The following is a 6,515-nucleotide window of genomic DNA, read 5'->3' as shown; positions in this document are numbered from 1 at the left end:
GATCTGCTGGCAGGTCTGTGGCATTGGGAGGATTGAGTGTGTGATTCTGTGTGTGTGTGACAAGCCAAACTGAAAGATGGAGAGGGAGAAAAAAACAACAACCGGGAGGCCAGAGAAAGAAAATAGGATGGAAAGATCCAGGGCAGCAACGGAAAGAGGGCTGGGCTGGTGATGGGAAGGGCATGCTGGGATGCAAAGGAAGCCTCTTCTCTGCGCTGTTGGATCTGAAAGGATAACAGAACTGGCGGCTGCTGCTGAGGCAGTGCATCCTTTTGTAAACCATCTGAGAGTGCATGTCCATGGGCAGTTGTAAGCAGTCTGCCTGTAACACCGCCATCCCCTCGGCCAGTCTTGCACCAGCACTGCTGGGCCAGGGGAAGGGTTGGTACCTGTGTTAATTGGCCCTGGTCTCAGGCTGCAGGGAAACCTGATCAACTGTAAGCTGCACCTTTTCTTTAATGAAAGCACACCAACACCACCAAATCCCAACAGGATTTCAACTCATCAGAGCCAAGATATTTTGTTAACATGTAGCACACAGCAGCAAATAGCTCTGTTGGAGAAGGTCAGAGCAGCCAGTGACACACACCATGGCCTTGAAGAGTGTGAAAGCAAATCTTGCCCTTCTCCCACTGGCCCAGGATGGTCTCAGAGACCCTGCAGAATTTGCTGTCATTTGGTATCAAGGGCAGCAGGACCACAATGCTATCCCAGCATCGCTTGTCTCCCAGCACACCCTCAGCAAAGGCCAACAACTGGCATGTAAGGGCTCAGTTTCCATCTTGCTGCATCCACGGCAAAACTGTGTTTAAGACTATAGGTAGGTTTTCATTTCTGAGAAATCCCATTTCCTCACACTGTCATTCACACAACAGGACAACCCTGCAAGAACTGTCCAGCTGAGGATCTGGGATACCCAACACAGTGGTCCAGTACAAGGAGCCCCCTTTCCTGGCTCTGCCACCAACCCACTGTGACACAGAAACCAAGTCACTTCATCCCTCCATGTCTTCCTTTTGTTGTTCCTTTTCTTTCCAGTGCTTCCTCTGCCTGATGTAGCTGTCCCCTTTGGAGCAGAGGTTTGACAGTGCCTAGCACAGTGGTGCCTGGACCTTCACTTTCCAACAGGATATAAATCGATGTGTCCTGATTTCCAGAGAAGCTGTCACTGGTGGAAGCAGCAGCAGCTATCTGCCTCTGAAACAGTGGGCCTCCTTTCACCTTGCTGCCCAATTTGAGGCCTCTGACAGCAAGTGTTCACCTCATTCTTTATTCCTGTCCTTATTTTGCACTCAAGTCATTACTCAGGCTGCATTCAGTGGCATCAGCTAAAGGAGATTTTTAAGATAATGCAGGGAAAGCAAGTGAGAACAAAGATCACAGCAAGGAAAGTAGTACTTTGGCATGTTCACATAACAGCTACTCCGTCAGGTGGAACATGACAGTTATTGTAGGAATCTCTTCATAAACCCTAATACACACTCAATTATATACTCTTAAGATTCCCTTTTTGTTCCGTGTCATTCAGCTAAAGAGGTGTCAGATGGAGAAAGGCAATAATCCACAGAGACACCAATTCATTTTATCCACATATTCAGGGATAGTTATTAATAGCAAAGCTGCTGGTTAATTGCACATGTCCTGTTACAGGAGATCAATCACATACAGAAGAGCTTGAAAACAACTTAGTGTTATTTCGCACAGAACTATTTAGTCAAGGCTACACTCGTGTCCTTGCTGGACTCATACAACCTTTTGTGAGGATTAAGATTTGCTGTGGTTGAACTGCACTAGAAACATTGCTTCCCTCCCGGAGTTTACAGTTAAATCTGGTCTCTCTGTGCAAGCCAGTGTTATATTTTTGGGTTGTAGCATAGACACAACCTGAGGGGCCAGGGTTTGTAATATTGATATACACAGCCTTGATGTCTTCCCTATTAAAAGCCAAAGGATTTTTCCTCTGCAAGAGGTTTCAGACAACATGATTGTCTCTTCTGCAAGTCAGCAGCAGGAGGAGAAAAGGGAATGTGCAGCACATAACTAAGAAAACTCTACTATTGACGAATCCCTATTCTTTTATTTAGGATCATGTAAAGTGCCTAAGCAGGCATAAGGATCTTACTGCATGAGATGCTGCACAAACATACAAATAAGACTTCAGGCCCTTCTAAAACTTTATTTTTTTAAAAATAATATTAATAATAATAACTCCACAATGAAATCAGATGTGGAAAAAAAATGGGCAAAAGGAGCCCCATCAAAGACAAACTCCATTTCCACTTATCAGTGTTGCCAAATCCCAGTTCAGTTTCCATCACTTCCAGTTCCCATCAATCTTTATGGGCCCTTGAAATAAACAACAACTTCTATCATCACATCATAAAGGTTAATATCACTTTCAAGCAATCATCTTGATAAGAACGATGCATTAATTTTAAGGGATAGGTCCTAGACAACAGAGCTACAACTCTACACTGCTAAGCTATAGACAGACTCAGACAAACAAGACTGCCTCCAATGATAGATTGATTCAAATCTGGAGAGCTGGAGTTGAAAGAAAAATTTGATATAGCCTTCTTGATTTTTTCCTTTTCTGCCCATTAAGTTGTCACCAGATGCCTTAATTAGATATTGTTATTAACAAGAATATAACACACAAGTTAGACCTACTCCATGCTTCATCCCATTTGCCCGCTATGATAATTTTACCCAATTGTGTTCTCTAGAGGGCATAGGATCTGCTTTATCTATTCTCCTCATCTCTGAAATAGCTCCAGGTCTGGGCCCAAATTCTGCTGTGCATTTGAGCATGACTCTCGCTCTAAATGTGTGGGGTGGTAAGACAGGCATTTCACTGAGTTCAGACAGTTAGCAAAGACTTTCATGTCTCATCCTGAAACCAAGACATCCAAAAATCACAAGGGAAATGTGGCTGCTAGGATCCTCAACTAAAGAATTCTTTTTTCTGAGCCATACACCTGCAACCTGTTTTTGCAATACTGATAGAAGGGGGAGGTAATTCTTATTCTGACACAAAGTAAGATGTATACAGGCTCTGAAATGCAAATATAATCTAGCTTTTGTCTCCATTCCATGGAAATATGTTAGCAAAGCATCTTTTTGAGAGGGGCAGCACTGTGCATCACCTGCAAGTTCAGTTCTAACCTGTCTTCATACTCCCCAGCAGTAGTTCCCATGTATGGCACAACAGCAGGCAGGTAGCTAAATCCCACCCCCTCTGCTTTACAGCCTTGTGCCAGGGCTGGCTTGTGTGTAGGGTGGATAATAAGACTGGATGGCCCAGGTGGAAAAGTCAGACATCCATCTCTTACCTCTTTTGCACAGGGGTGAGAGTCTCTGAGCACCAGAGAGAGGAAAGCCAGACCCTTGGAGCATGATGAGAAAGTGGGTCAAGTGGTCCCACAGTGTGCGGAGGAACTAGAGAAGCATCATGCAAGCAGGCAGAGAGGGCTGGCTGAACGCTGCTTCAAGTGCTGTAGCACCACTGAAGTCACTGGCTGTAGACCAGTTCAGAGCAGCTGAGGAGCCGGCCATAAATGTGTATGTGTTTGGGAGACTTGTATGTTCTGCCACTAAAACAGGCTCCTAGAAAGGCTGCCAGCTGCCCTCCTGTCCTGGTCTCAGGGCTCCACAGAGCCACTTCCATCTGTCTGTGCTTTGAAAAGGTCATGGTGCTACTGCCCCAAAGTGCTGGGCATTGACTTTTTCTGGAGAGAACAAATACTGACCCTCAGAGGTTTCCTATCAACCTGCCAACCCGGCGATCCCTCAGGAAGGGGAAGAAGGCTTAGGAATCTGGTAGCCCAACACAAATAAAGCCTGACACTCTACATATGTACCTGAAAGAGCACTCAGGCCTTAGCAGAGCTGTCTTCCTCATACAGACATGCTCTAGAGAGAGCTCCTGAGCTGTCAGGGCAAGGAGAAGTGCAGGGGCAGGAGTGGGTGACACAGAAGGCACCAGGCACACGCCTGTCTGCTGGGCTGAGATACCTCTGATGGGGTGGGGGAAGGATGCTCCCATCATTCAGACACAGGGATCAGCAACCCAAATCTCATGTTGTATTGAATGAAACACCAAATGCTAAGAGCTTCTGAATAATTTTTACCATTGTAAACACTGGCTTTGGACCACTTTCACTCACTGTGCCTCCGTTTCTTGCTCTGACAAACACAGATTATGGCATTTTTTAGGAGATATGGCAAGGGTGGATCCAGGAGAGCATGTGAGCCCTCTGTGGACACAGAAACATCACCAGCTGGGACAATTGTCTAGGCATGAGAATATAGCATAGGAGTGAAGGTGCCACTTGCTGCCCTAACTGCTTGTCCCCAGCCCCTCTGCAGCTAAACCATTACCCCCCCCCAGCCAAATCATGCCCACCAGCCTCTCTCCTGTGCTGTGTATGACAGGAACTTGGGTTAAAAGAGCCAGGAGCTGCAGACAGAAAAAATAACAGTGACAATTATGATTTAGCAGAGTTCCCAGTATACAGGGAGGCATGTGTATCAAAAGCACAAGCTGCTCCTGCATGTATGTTAAAGACATAGGGCACACACGTGGGCCAAGCCCATGTCCAAGGCATGATGCAGCCCACCACCTCCTTAAATACAGGAGAATTAGCACTTTAAAAGGCAACAAGTTACTGACTGCCTAATCCACAGCTCCTGCTTCTTCTTTCCTCAGGGCTTGACATGTTCCCCAATGCCTAGCGCCTGCTAATGTGATCATCACAGCAGGGGAAAAAACTTTGTAAAAATGTTCTTAAACAGCTTTCTCCCCACCATGCCAGCATCTACGTGCAATTACAACATGTGTGCTGCTAGTCCAAAGCTGAGAAGAAAACCTGCAGGCTCACCAAAGCCTTCCCCTCTCTCCCTCACAGCCCCTTCCAGGGGCATATCACCTTGATTGCTCAAATCTGATTGTTTCCCAATCTTCTTTCATCTCACATTGACCTCCCAGCATGGCAGGCAGCAATAATCAAAGCTGTTTCACATGTGATAGCCCTGTGCCAGACAAGGCATTAACAGTTCCTTTAGATTTAAGCTTAGTTCATACTCACCCAGTAAATACTCTTCCCAGTGAACTCCTCAAATCTATAGTCAGCTCATCAGAAAGTACTTGTCCCAGTTTCACAAAAGGCCTGAAAATGGGGCAAATATAAAGCAAAGGAAAAAAGCATATGCTGGTTAAAATTGCTCTAATGCAGGAGCAACAGTCAGGAGGGGAAAGCATGCACCATGTAAATTGTATTAGTACGCCTGGTTCCAAATGCCAACTTACCCTCTTCAGGCATCTTTAGACAGCAAAATGCGGAGGTGATCGTCCTATAGGCTGATGCAAGTTAGAAAGAAACTAGAAATGTTAACCCAGAGCAGTCAAAATGTTATAGCACAGGATAGCAAGCAGCTCACCAGGACCCCGGACAGACAGCTGGTGTTCTTACATCACGCTAACTCTCTGGCTGACCTGTTTTCCTTGATTTTGTTACCTGTTCTGGCTGCATTAGAGTTGAGATTTTCCTATATGTGCTGCAATCACCACTTCCGTTTCCCACACAGAGGTACTTACTGACTCTGGTAGGACCATAAAGGGATTTTCAGGAGCATCAGGAATGAGAAAGTTGTCCGGAATACCAGGAAAGACTCAAGGGAGAAGTGACCTGCCTGGGAGCACATGAATGTCAGAGACCTCCTGGGCTAGCAAGACCAGTTCTTGTCATTGCAGGTGTAAAAGGAAAAGGTCAGATCTCAAAACCTTCTCTCTCACCCCTGTATCTTCCACCAGCAGGCAGGGAACCCTTTCTCTTAGTGCTGGCCTGACTGCGTTGACGCCCTGGTTTCTTCAGGATCTGTATCCCATCAGTTTACAGAGACACTTTACCTCTCTGGAACTTGTCCCATGTCAACTTGTATTTTATCAAATTAAACATGCTGCTCCTGAGACTTCTGCTCTCCTCTCTGTGATGTTTTCCATCTTCTATATCATCTTTCAGCTTTCCTCTGTATTCATACAAGGTTAAGCTTATCCATCGTGACCTTAAGAAGCCAGACACACAGTCAATTACACCATTTTTTATCTGTATTTGCTGAAATATCCCTCCTGATACATCCAAGAATAGGATTTGCTTCTCTGTGCCTGACATCTCAGTCAGTCTGTGCTTAGACCACACAGTCCTTGATCATTTGCAGCTCATCATCTCCTGTATTATATCTGAGGCTATCACAAGTCCTCAGATTCGTGACCTGTCATCTCAAACTTTTTGTTTTCCAGCTCATTTCAATTATTCTTATTCTCAAGGTCACTGAGTTCTTTCAAACTTGTACTCTCATTCTCCTCTGCCTTGCCAAAACTTCCAGTTCTGTGTTGCTAGGCAATTTTAGACTCAGGATCCTGCTTTCACTTCCGAGATCATCCAGAAGAAGAAAAGATAGGTTTCAAAACTGTTCTGTGAGAAAATCCAGAGAGTTGCACCTCATCTTACAGTTTA

The sequence above is a fragment of the Falco cherrug genome, chromosome 9 (assembly GCF_023634085.1).
Source record: "Falco cherrug isolate bFalChe1 chromosome 9, bFalChe1.pri, whole genome shotgun sequence".
Lineage (NCBI taxonomy): Eukaryota > Metazoa > Chordata > Aves > Falconiformes > Falconidae > Falco > Falco cherrug.
The sequence above is the reverse complement of the archived record's forward strand: the minus strand, read 5'-3'. Positions refer to the sequence as shown.